General features: G+C 37.0%; 1 pseudogene; it reads left to right on the top strand.

The window, feature by feature from the left end:
• Positions 1-770: 770 nt before the first annotated feature.
• Positions 771-1,384, top strand: LOC144373045 (fibroblast growth factor 4 pseudogene; annotated as a pseudogene).
• The last annotated feature ends 10,997 nt before the right edge of the window (positions 1,385-12,381 follow it).

Consider the following 12,381-nt stretch of genomic DNA (forward strand, 5'->3'; position numbering starts at 1 on the left):
GACTTCAAATTTTAAGTAAACTTATGTTTACCTTAAAGCAGTAGATCTCAAAGTTTTTGGTTTTAGGACAACTCTTAAAATAGTTTAAGCTCTCCAAAAAGCTGTTTATAAAAAATGTGAATTATATCTAGCAAAATTGACTTGTATCAGAAATTACAACTAAGCATTTTCTAAATGCAAAATATCCAATTACTCCTTTTATTATGCATCTGAGTGATGACTTTATTGCATGTCATGAAGGCTCTGGAAAATTCCTCTGCACATCTCTGAGAGACAATAAAAGGGCCAAGGAAAATCTCAGTATTATTAAGTCCATCACATGGATTTCTTGAAAGTGTCTTGGGTCAGCCCAGGACTTCTTGATCATACTTGGAGAAACACTACTTTAATATGTTACCGTTTGTCACTCCCAAGCATAGCATATTTTTCTATATTTCTAAAACTTCATGATTATAACCTGTTGTAAGAATCAGCAATATATATAGCGGCTCGGCCTTTGGCCGGCCCAGCGCGCAGGGAGGCGCGCATCGCCTGGTGGAGTCCCAGCCGCGGCCGCGCGCCCCTCCGCCTCTGCCCGCTGCTCCATGCAGCCCCGGTAGCTTAGCGTCCACGCCGGGGTACCCCGTGGCTCACCGCCCGCTCCTCGCTCTGCCGCGCACCCCTAGCCTGGGCCCAGTCCATGCGCTCCCGCGGGCCCGCTCTGGCGCAGCTCGGGCGCCGGCTTCTCCGGCGCACGGACCGCTTGACGGACGCACCGCCCTCGGGCCGGGATGGCAGGGCCCGGGACGGCCGCGGCGGCTCTGCTCCTGGCAGTCTGCTGGCCCTGCTGGCGCCCTGGGCGGGCCAAGGGGGCGCCGCCGCACCCACAGCACCCAACGGCACGCTGGAGGCCGAGCCGGAGCACCACTGGGAGAGCCTGCTGGTGCGCTCGCTGGTGCGCTTGCCCGTGGCCTCACAGCCCAAGGAGGCTGCTGTCCAGAGCAGCGCTGGGGATTACCTGTTGGGCATCAAGCGGCTGCGGAGGCTCTACTGCAACGTGGGCATCGGCTTCCACCTGCAAGTGCTCCCCGATGGTCGCATCGGCGGCGTGCACGCGGACATGAGCGACAGTCTGCTGGAGCTCTCCCCCGTGGAGCGGGGCGTCGTGAGCATCTTCGGAGTGGCCAGCAGGTTCTTTTTGGCCATGAGCAGCAAGGGCAAGCTCTATGGCTCGCCCTTCTTTGCGGATGACTGCAAGTTCAAGGAGATTCTGCTCCCCAACAACTACAACGCCTACGAGTCCCAGGAGCACCCCGGCATGTTCATCGCACTAAGAATGGTTCCCAAGAAGGGGAACCGAGTGCCACCCACCATGAAGGTCACCCACTTCCTCCCCAGGCTGTGACCCTCCAGAGCCGCCTCAGCCTCCACGGACTCTGGACAGAGAGTGGAATCCAGGAGTAGGTGTACGATATTTAAGTTAATTATTTAAATATGTATATATTGCCATCAGATTATTTATGGTTCTGTAAGTGTGTTTTGTAAATTTTTTTTTCTGGAAAAGAAAAGAGGAAAAAAAAAAAAAAACCTAAGACAACCGAAAAGCAAGTCTGACTTTTCTGGCGTGACAGGGGACAGCCTTACCGTTGGATTTGCTTTACTCTCAAGAACTTGACATGAGCGTGCTGCTATTTTGTGTTGTAAAGACAGTGATATTGGATTCTGATGGCGCCAAGCACCTTGTCTGGAAGGGCCTGCTGGGGCCGTGGTCTCCAGCGAAGGGGCGCTGGGCGGAGCTTCCTCTCGCCGCCCACGGCTGTGTCCTGTGGCCGGAGTCGGGACATATCGGTTTACTCCGGGTACTGAAAGCACACTGTCGAGTCCTCGCTGCTGCTCCGTTTTTAGATGGGCCAAGGCTGACCTTTGAGCTTTGCTGTAGTCCATCTTTCCCCATCTACCAGATGGGAGAGACCGACTTTATAAACTGCTCTTCGCCTGGTCAGGATCAGCCCCGTCGCCGTTGCCGCAGCCACTGGGCAAAGACAAAGCTGTTCCGTAAAGTGCCAGGGAGTGAAGCCGGTCCCTACTGGGACGTTGCCCCCCAACCCTCGCCTGTGATGGACGAAGCTCGTGATGGAAGACAGTTCTGAAATAGAGGATATTCTTAACAAAATCAAAAACAAAAGAACAGGCTTCCCTGCACACGGGAGACTTTGGACTAGAACCACTATTTAGGCGAATGTCGCGGTCACAGCCCAGCCTGCAGGGACCTGCTGCTCAGACGCACGCTCAGCCTCTACCTCAGCCGGGCCCAATCGCCCAAGGTTTAGGGGGCGCAGCTCACTGGGCCACCCCAAGTGGCTCTTTTTCCATGTGCAACCAAAAGGATCGCAGAGAGCGGCGGTGGGTCCCCTGCGAACCTTGTCACGTTTGAGCTATCTTTACCCCGTGATTTACTTTTAGTAAGGGCGTTCATGGTGGAAATATTTGCAGACAGCTGTTAGAGTGCACTATATGGTCACCAAGTAAGCTTATATTTTTCTTTATATATTTTAAAAATGCAACCCCTGTCGTTGAAGCCGAGATGGAAGGGCCAGGGTAGGTGGGTTTAAAAAAAGCTCTGAGGTGATGGCAAACACTTAATTTTAATGAATGGCTTTTTAGTTTATGCAAAGTGACCTTAACTTGCTGCCACACATGCTCTGAATGCTTCCTCAAGACCCTCCTCCGGTGTCTCTGAACCATCTCCCAAATTAACTTTATGGGAATCCACACAGACTGCAAGCCTGGGGTCTGAGTTTTTGTCTTTTGAATTCCTTTTGCCAAATCTTTGTTCAAATGCAAATCAAGGACTTCAAAAAATACTATTCTTAGCCCAGCCCACTGAGTGCCAAGTCCCCAAGTTAGGACCACCCATCTGAACCCTTAAGAGGCTGTTTACAGTGTTCTGACTCAACAATGCCATAAAATTCTTACCTGGCCCTAGACTCCAGGAGGGTGGAGGGCAGGTGAGGAGCAAAGGCTTGGGGAAGAATGTGCAGTCTTCCTGTTCTTACCGCATCTCAGAGTCAAGAACTGGGATTGCTGGAGATGCTTGGATTCTTCAGCAATGTCACCTCTGAGCGCAGTCCAAGGGCCAGAAATGGACGGACCCTCAGTGCAGAGGTAGCTCATCCACCCGCACGCACAGAATTGTTGATGGTGCGTCTGGCGATGTCATTGTGCCTTTGAAATATTGTACTTTCTCGGGTTGCGGTGATTTTGGGGATTCACGGTTTCTCTATTTACCACCGTTTTCAGAGTCTGTCTTTAGTTTTATACAGGTGCCGATCAATAGCATGATGTATGTGTGCTGTGCACATCGAGATGCTTGATGAGCTTTTCACCGTGGGGAGAAAGAACCCCACCAGACACGGTGCAGATAATCAGGAGAGATATTAAACATGATGGAAACCCGCCTTGAAAAAAAAAAAGAATCAGCAATATAGTATTTCCCTACAATAACCCTGGGATATTAAGAGGCTTTCTATATAAATATGACTCTCTATGTCAATTAGATTAGAGAAAAAGTCCACCAAAACTTAAAACCTTTCTGCATTACAGGACCTCTCAAGACTTTTATTAAAATTTTTATTAAGATTATTCAAGAATGATATACAATATTCAATGTTCTTTGAATTTTTTGATTAAATTTTTGCAAATATGAAAATAGTGATTAAGAGAGGAAAAACCAACTTGAAATTTATAAAATTTTGCTACTTTGTTTTTTAAAATATGAAATCTGAGACTAATTATTGAACTACTTTGTTTCAGAATCCCAATCCAGATATATTTTTATGTTTTTGTTTATTTATCATGAGTTAACTTGAATTTTGTGCATTAATCAATTTCCTGTTTTGCCATCTCTACAAACTCACTTCAGAAACTTTCCTAATCCTTCCATTTAAATTCCCAATTATTCATTACCCCCATACCTACAAGCACTGTTAAAAGTCTTGTGATTAATGCATATGTGTTCTCTGAGTTTGCTTTGATAACACAGTGACTTGGGATGGGGAACCACTGAGCAGAGTGGGATAGGATGCATCCTTACAGTAAAGCAGACTCTTCCCTTTCTTTTGTCCTCTACCTTGTGCATCTTCAGTCATATTCTGGATGTTAAATGATATGTAGGAGAAATATTTTCTCTACCTTCTCTGGAGTGCTTTTCATCTCCAATACTTAGAAAAAAAATAATTTAACAAATGCAGAAATAATCTAATGAAGTGGAAGGAAGTCCAAAGCACAATTTTATTTAACAAATCCACATAGATATACCATAAAGTTTTTCAGGATTTTAAATATCCTTTGATTCAAATGCATTGAAGAAAATTTAAATGAAACTAAGCAGGTTCATTTGCTTTGGGACCTCTCAGTTATTTGATAGTGCGCATTATCAATTGCTAAGAGGAGGATAGAATTTGTAGAATGCCTAAATATGTTTGATCCTTGCTGTGCCCCTCCCCTGACTCAGGCAATGGCAAGGCCCTACTGAGGTGGATGGCGCAAGGCATCCATCCTCTGGAGGAGCGCAGTATGTTTCTGGGAATGGGCTGGTTTGTTTTTGTATTCCTTTAATAAGTATAGTTGCGATTTCTCATATGACCATTAAGTATGAAGGAAAAATCATGACTTTCCCAATTAATGCAACTACTTCTAAAGCATAGATCTGTTTGCTCTAAATGCAATGATTCAGCTGTGGAGTGTAAATTGTTAATGTCTAAAGAAAAACTCCCTGTATTCCTGTCAAGGAAGTTTTTGAGAAATTAAATTAAAATCTAGAGAAGAAAAATTAATGTTAAGAAGATAGATTAGTGCTTAGTACTGGGCAACTTGTTCTTGTGCCTGTGCACAATGGTTTGTGCTCTTACTTTTGTTTGATTAAAAGTAATAACAAGTCAACCACTTGCCGTAACCATGGCACCGGTTCCAGTCAGTAAGTCAAGAAAGAATAGTCAAGGTATAGGCCAATAGTTTGAGACATTTGTAACTATTATTAAAAGTTAACTAAGCAGAAACAGCTCAAAACAAAACTCAAACTGAAAGTACAAATGCTTGCTTATGCATAAGCCAAGATACATTCTTCTATTCTAATTGTAGCTACGTAATATTTTGTTTTGTTTGAATAATGATTCCTGTTTTGTAACCACAAAGTACTGTAAGCCTGCCAAAATGAAAAGTATATATGATCAACTTCACAAGTAAAGATTGCGATCAACACCTTCACTTTGGTGTCTGTGTTGTTTCTCCACCCCCTCTTTCACCGACTCCTCACCATTCATTCGTCTCCTGAGACTCCCTGTTGGAGCTGGTCTCCTACAGATCCTATAAAATTTAATATGCCTAAGACTACAGTACTGCAGAATATATTTTGGAAATAGTTGTTCTAGATTTTAGTGATTTTCTGCAGTTGGTAAAGCATAGGATAATTATGCATTTTGTTGTTTGTTTTTAATTTGCTGCACTGTTAGGAATAGATATTTTTTCATTATGGATAGAAAGATGTTAAGAAAACTTGGCTTTGATTTCATGAGACTTGAGCACATTTCAGACAAGAGTAACAAGGAAATGTTACATTTAAAATAAACTAACTAAATACCACTTAATGCAAAATAAACTACCCCATTTTTTACTTGACATTAAACTGAAATCAGATTGAAGAATAAGCATCTACGATTGAAAACCTCACTACCGAGTGGCCAAACATTACTGCTAACTTGAATATGCACAGGCTTATTTCATGTTGGTGAGGGACTCTGGACCTCTTTCATGGTTTCTGTAAACAGGGCCAGAATGTAGCCGACTAGAATCAGAGAACATGCTAGGGCGCTTCATATTCAATACACAGCCTTATAAAGAGAAGAAAATGAGCCTTGTCCAAAACTCTTATCTCAGCACCCACTGGCAAAAATAAAATGTAAGCTGGGGACCAAGTCTCTTTGAAGCTGATTTTTTTTTTAAACTCTCTAACAGGCCTCTGGTGGTTACAGATATTGATCGTCAGAAAGTAATCTGTTCAGGTTTGGGGGCATGCCAGTACAAATTGTGGAATGCATTCCTTCCTCTCAAAGAACATGTTGAGCTTTTTATATTGTCCATACTGGTTCACTTGTCAGCTGTCTCCCCTATTTGACATGAGTTATTTTCTACCTTTTGTGGATGTATAATTAAATATATTTTAAAAATAAGAAATTTTATTAATATAGAATCTTTAGCTTGAGTCCCAACATTCTTTTCATCTTTTTTAACCCTCATTTTTCTTCCATAATCATTATTTGATTCCCTCTGGCTGCCTGCTATTTATTTGTAGTAGTACCATTTATCCATTGAGACCTTTCCATCTGTCACACAGCTTTGCTTTCTTTCCCCAGAAGCTTTATTCTTCTACTGTGCCATGTTTATTTTTTTTTCTTTTTTCTTCTTTTACTCTCTCACTTTCTCTTTAGTAGGTAGATTTTGCATTATTTTATGCAGGTGTTTTCAGATTTTATTTTGTTTTTTTCTAAATTTATACCAGAAAAAATAGTGCTAAAATAGATAAAAATGACATTGAGAAGGAGTGTGTTTCTAATCTCTAAAGACGGATATAAAATTTTTAAAATTCCATTTGTCTTTGTTCATTCATGTGTGTGTGTGTGTGTATATATATATATATATATATATATAATTGTATATATACATACATGAACAATTCTGTGTGTGTATACACACATATGTGTGTATATCTATGTGTGTGTGTATGTGTGTGTATATATATATATATATATATATATATATATATATATATATAGAGAGAGAGAGAGAGAGAGAGAAAGAGAGGTAGAGAGAGAGAGAATGAATTTGGTTTGGTACAGAACATTCATTCCAACATTCTGAATGGAAAGTGAAGCAGTAGAAATTGCTTGAACTGGTGTTTACATAAGGAGAAAGAATGATGCTGATTTGTTTCTCTCTGTGTGTCTACTTATTTGTTTGTTAAGTGTAATTGTTGATTAATGGCTTATTTGTGGTGAATCTCAATGTTTGGAAATACTTAAAACACAACAATGTACATTTCTTGATTCACTTCACCCCAGAGATTACCACCAAGTTTTATGAAAAAGCAGATATATTCTGACTAGACAATAGTTTCCAGGAATAGGAAAATAAACACAAACACAAGTGAAAGATCAACTTAAGAAATAGTCTCCATTTTACTTACATTTTTGGAGAAAATTTTAAATTATTTTATGGTAAAGTCTTCAAAGAGAATGTTCTTTTCTCATTAATAAACTGTTGAGAGTGATAATCTAACCGAGTATTGAATATTTTTCAGAACAAATTCAAGGTGACAAAAATAAAGAGTCTTACATTAATGAATGCAAATGCATTTATATTTTTATATCCCAGAAGACTATTAACTTTACTTTTTATCACCTAATACTTTGAATTTAAATCTTGAATGATGTATAATATATCTTTCCAGAATATTTTGCAATGCTATACTAATGAATTCCTCAGTGGTATAATAAGTATTCAAGTTTGTGTCTTGGGCTAGAAGGCATTGCTTTTATTTAATATCCATGCTTTCTTATTTTAATGGCTTGGGAATCAGAGTCAAAAGAGAAGGCTGTTAGGTCAATTCATCTAAAAGAATAATTCAGTTATCTTTCTGAGGTTTACATCTAATACAGTCTACCTGTATCAAACTTCCATTGTTGTATGTGGTGCTGAGCCCACATCAGTAAGGGAATATATGCTAAGCAAAAGGTAAGCTTCTGCTGGCAAGGGGTTCACAATCCATCAATGTAAAAAAAAATTCTGACTCTTATCAAAAAAGTTCTCAATGTGAAACAGAACATTGAAATATGTTTGCTAAGGAATGATATCTGATCATACATGGTTAGGATCAGGAAGTGAAAAATTCCAAGTATTTTCAAACAGTATTTTAAGAAGATGAGGGATATATGGGGATATAGAACAAAAGCATGTTACTACTAATAAAGAAAGAATGAAGTTATTAGCAAATAGAAATATGTAGGAATTTAGAAGTATGCAGGTTTTTTCTTTTTTCAAAAGAAGTAGGAAGGTAGAAGAGGAGTCACTGCAAACCTTAATAGTTATTGACAGCTGACCCTATGTGAGTACTTGAATAAAGGAGGACAAGCCAGAGTCCTTATCTATAAGAAAATTCATAGTCTATATCAACTATATAAAAATCTATAGATATACATCATACAGAAAAACAGTTACAGCCTGAAGAGCTATAAAACATATATTGAACTTTTCTTTCTTCTTCTCCTTTTTTTTTTTAAATTGTGGTAAAGGTCCTGTTGTCAAAAGAAACTTCGAATAGAGATCAATATAAAGGCTGGATAGAATACACAAAATGGCTATTCGAAGGCATTGTAGAAACACTGAAGAGGACAGGTGTTGCAGGGTGAAAGTCACAGAAAAAGATATTGAGGTAAAATTGAAATCTGGTGATATTTATGCTTGAAGAATTTGCAGATTCCTAAATTTAATGGGACTGGAGGGTACAAAGTCAAGGAGATTAAGAAGAGATTTTTGTTTTGTTTTTGTTTGTTTAATTTCACAACATCAGGAAGAAGAAAATTGGAAGTTATAGATTAGTACCAGGACCTTGAGAAAACACTAGGTTTAGAACTAAGAACCAAAACATGATATGTTCTAAGCATGAAGAAAGATTGGAAATAGAAAAGCCTTTACAAATTTCAAACTCAATAAAAAGCTTATAGAGAATAGAACTTTGAAATTCAGACACACAAATTTAAATATATCTTTTAATGATATTTTCAAGAATAAAAACTGTTGGAATACTTTACCCAAAGTCAAAATGGAAAATAAGGATATTTTAATGGAAAAAATGGATATTCTAGAACTATAAAATATAATACTTCAGGTTAAAAACAATAGATGATTTTAACAGCACGTAGATGTAACTAATATCCTTGTTCCTTAAACAACTGGAAAAACCTGAGAAAATTGTATGATCCAACTATTTTCAGATATGGAGAATGAAACAAATGAGCTGGATTCTAAAGTTATTTTGTGGCCAGTGAGAGAATTGTGACCACTGAGAGAATGAAACAAATGAGCTGGATTCTAAAGTTACATTAATTGAAATCATGGTTGGTTGAAGCCCACTTTTTAAAAAATTAAATAAATAAATAAGTTTTAAAAATAATCAAACAGGGTCACAATTGTCTTCTAGAAAATACTCCACAATTCTTAATGGAAATAAAAAATTCAGCACTCAGTGCAAAACTGATGATATATGACATCTAATCCCCAGATGTGAGGAAGCAAGAAATGTGGACAATATAAAAATAACTATATGGAATGACTGGAAAATATAAAAGTTTTACTAAAACTTTCTAGGTATCTCATTAACAGATGAGATACTAGAGGGAAAAAAAAGTTCAGTGGATCTAATAGTGTAGCAAAACAAAGTAGCCAAGATAAAACACATAGACACACAAAGACAAAACAAAATGCTTGGGAACTCAGTGACTTGTGAGACAATTTCAAGAAGCTTAACATAAGTGCAACTGGATTTTTAGGGAATAAAAATAATGAGGGAAATGTATTTAAAAAATAATCACAAATGTATTTGAAATTCAATTTAAAAGATATAAACCCACATAATACAAGATGCAACAAAATGCAGGATAAATCTCACAAATGCCACACGAAAGAATGTCAATCAAATTGCTGAAACCTGGGGAAAGCAGCCAGAGAAAAATGACAGAAGAGCAACACAAAGAATTATAAATTTCTCATCAGAAATTACAGAAATCAGAAAACAATGAGACTATATTTTCAAAATGGTAAAGAAAATATCTGTCAATTTGTAATCTACAGCTAGTAAAAGCATCTTTTAAAAGTAAAAGAAAATTATTTTTCAAGACAAATGTAAGCTCAGAGAGTTCATCACTAGTAGACCTGCATTATAACATGTAAAACAAAGTTCTTCAGGCAGAACTAAGATGATAAACAGATGGAAACTTGAAACTACACAAAGCAGTGAAGAACACTGTAAATAGTAAATACATGGGTAGTGAAAGGGACCTTTTATTCTCCTTTAAAATGTTTAAAAAGATAATTGAATTCTTAAAGAAAAAAAGTCATGACATTGAATTTATAAGTTAAAACATTTTAAAAATGCATGATAGTAATAAACAAAAAAGGGAGGAACATTGGAAGTATATACTTGTCTATTTGTAGAGTATTGAAGAAATTGCAAAATATTATTTGAAGGATCATCAAGAAGTATGAATATTTTCAATCCTAGAATAACCACTTAAACTAACCAACCAAAAACATACAAAAATATAAAATAATTAAAAATAGTTAAAAGAAAGAACAAAATCAGATAAAAAATAGAAACAAAAAACAAAATGTTAGATTAAATTCCATCATATTGAGTTTTATATAAAATGTAAATGGCTAAACAACCCAATTTTAGGGCAAGAATTTTTAGATTAGATTTTTTTAAAAATGTGCATCCATAAATAGGGAATCTTTAAGAAAGCAGTAGAGTTATGTTAAAATCACAATATAGTAGACACACACACACAATCATCAGTAGGGAAGAAAAGGAACATTTCATAACTAGAAAGGATTGAGTCCACAAGGAGACATAACAATCTTGTATATGTACCCACTTTTTGCTTCAAAATACATGAAGCAAAAGTTGACAGAATTGAAAGGAGAAATATGTAAATCTATAATTATTATAACAACAATCAATAGAATGATCAGTACAAAGGACACTTGAAAAATTCACCTAAGTGATAATAATAGAACACTCCTCATTGCAATAGTAAAATACATGTTCTATGCCATATTCTAAATCATAGAACAAACTTCATTGAAACCATGCAAAGTAGCCAGGTGTTATGGAGCAGACAAGTAATACTAGTGACTTGGGAGGCTGCAGGAAGATGATTGTAAGTTTGAGGCCAATGTCAGCAATTTAGTCAAAAGATTCTCATAACAACAAAAATTGCATGGTGGTGTTGGAGATGTGGCTTGGTGGGAAAGCACCCAAATTGTACAAAGTATGGGCTCTGCTCATAATATATTTCAATGAAAACTAATGAAGAAAAAATAGTTGAGAATTCTCCAAATATTCAGAAATTAAATACATATATATGTGTATATATAAACCAGACGTGGAAAAATAAATCGCATTAGAAAGAAGATATTTTGAGTTAAATATAAACAAAAATACAATGTATCAAAATTTGTAGGTAGCAGCTCAAAAAGTACATGGAAATTTGCATAGCATTAAATGCTTTTAAAGAGGAAAAGCTTGTTAAGCTCCTACCCTAAGAAACAAGAAAAAAAGTTAAAACTAAAGGAAGTAAAAGGATGAATCAGAAGGATCAGAAATCTTTGAAATAGAAAATAAAACAGAAAATCAATAAAACCAAAGTTGCTTCTTTGGAGAAATATTTATTCCTAAGAATGGAGAGAAAATTCAGAAAAGATTATTACATACACATGGAATAGAATGAAAAGGCAGAACACTGGAATTGGAACTGCAAGAAGAGAATGGATTGAGAAGAACAATGTTTTAAAATATTAGGACAAGAATTTTAAAACAATCATTGTTAAAAGGTATCAAGCAAAGTATGCAAAAAGCTTGCAAACACAAGATCAAGAAAACAAACAAAACAAAACAAAACAAACAAAAAACAGATAGTTAGCCATATAATACTGGTGGACATTTTATACTGGTAGACATTGTAATAAAGAGAAAGTGATGACATTTTCATATAAACAGTAACCACTAGGAGAATTCATCACAAGCAAACTTACATTAAAAGCAACATCAACAACAACAAAACCTAGTTCAGTGTGAAAGCAAATGCCTATACTCCCAGCTACTTAGGAGGCTCAGGCAGGCAGGAGGGTCAAAATTTTAAGGCCAGCCTGAGTAACTTTAAAAAAAAATGGCTAGGGATATAACTCAGTAGTATAGTACTTGCTTAGCAAGTATGAGGCTCTGGATTCAACCCCAGCACAGCAAAAAAGATTGAAAGAAAGAGAAATAGAGGGAGAAAAAGAGGGAGAAAAAGAAAGAAGGGCTAAAAGGATTTTCAGACAGAAGGTAAATGATTCTCTTGAGACACAAAAATGCATAAAGGGTTAAAGTACAATGAAAATGGTAAAAATGTGGTTACTTAAATACTGATTATAAATTTATATAAGTATAAATTAAATTAAAATTACACTGCACACAGAGGTGAATATGAACTAAATATTTGCAAGAAATTTTCCATTTCTAGAAGATAGGTAACTATAAAATTAAAGTAAAAAAGTATATCGATAATGTCTATATTAACCTCATTTTGC

The sequence above is a fragment of the Ictidomys tridecemlineatus genome, unplaced genomic scaffold (assembly GCF_052094955.1).
Source record: "Ictidomys tridecemlineatus isolate mIctTri1 unplaced genomic scaffold, mIctTri1.hap1 Scaffold_218, whole genome shotgun sequence".
Taxonomy (NCBI): Eukaryota; Metazoa; Chordata; class Mammalia; order Rodentia; family Sciuridae; genus Ictidomys; species Ictidomys tridecemlineatus.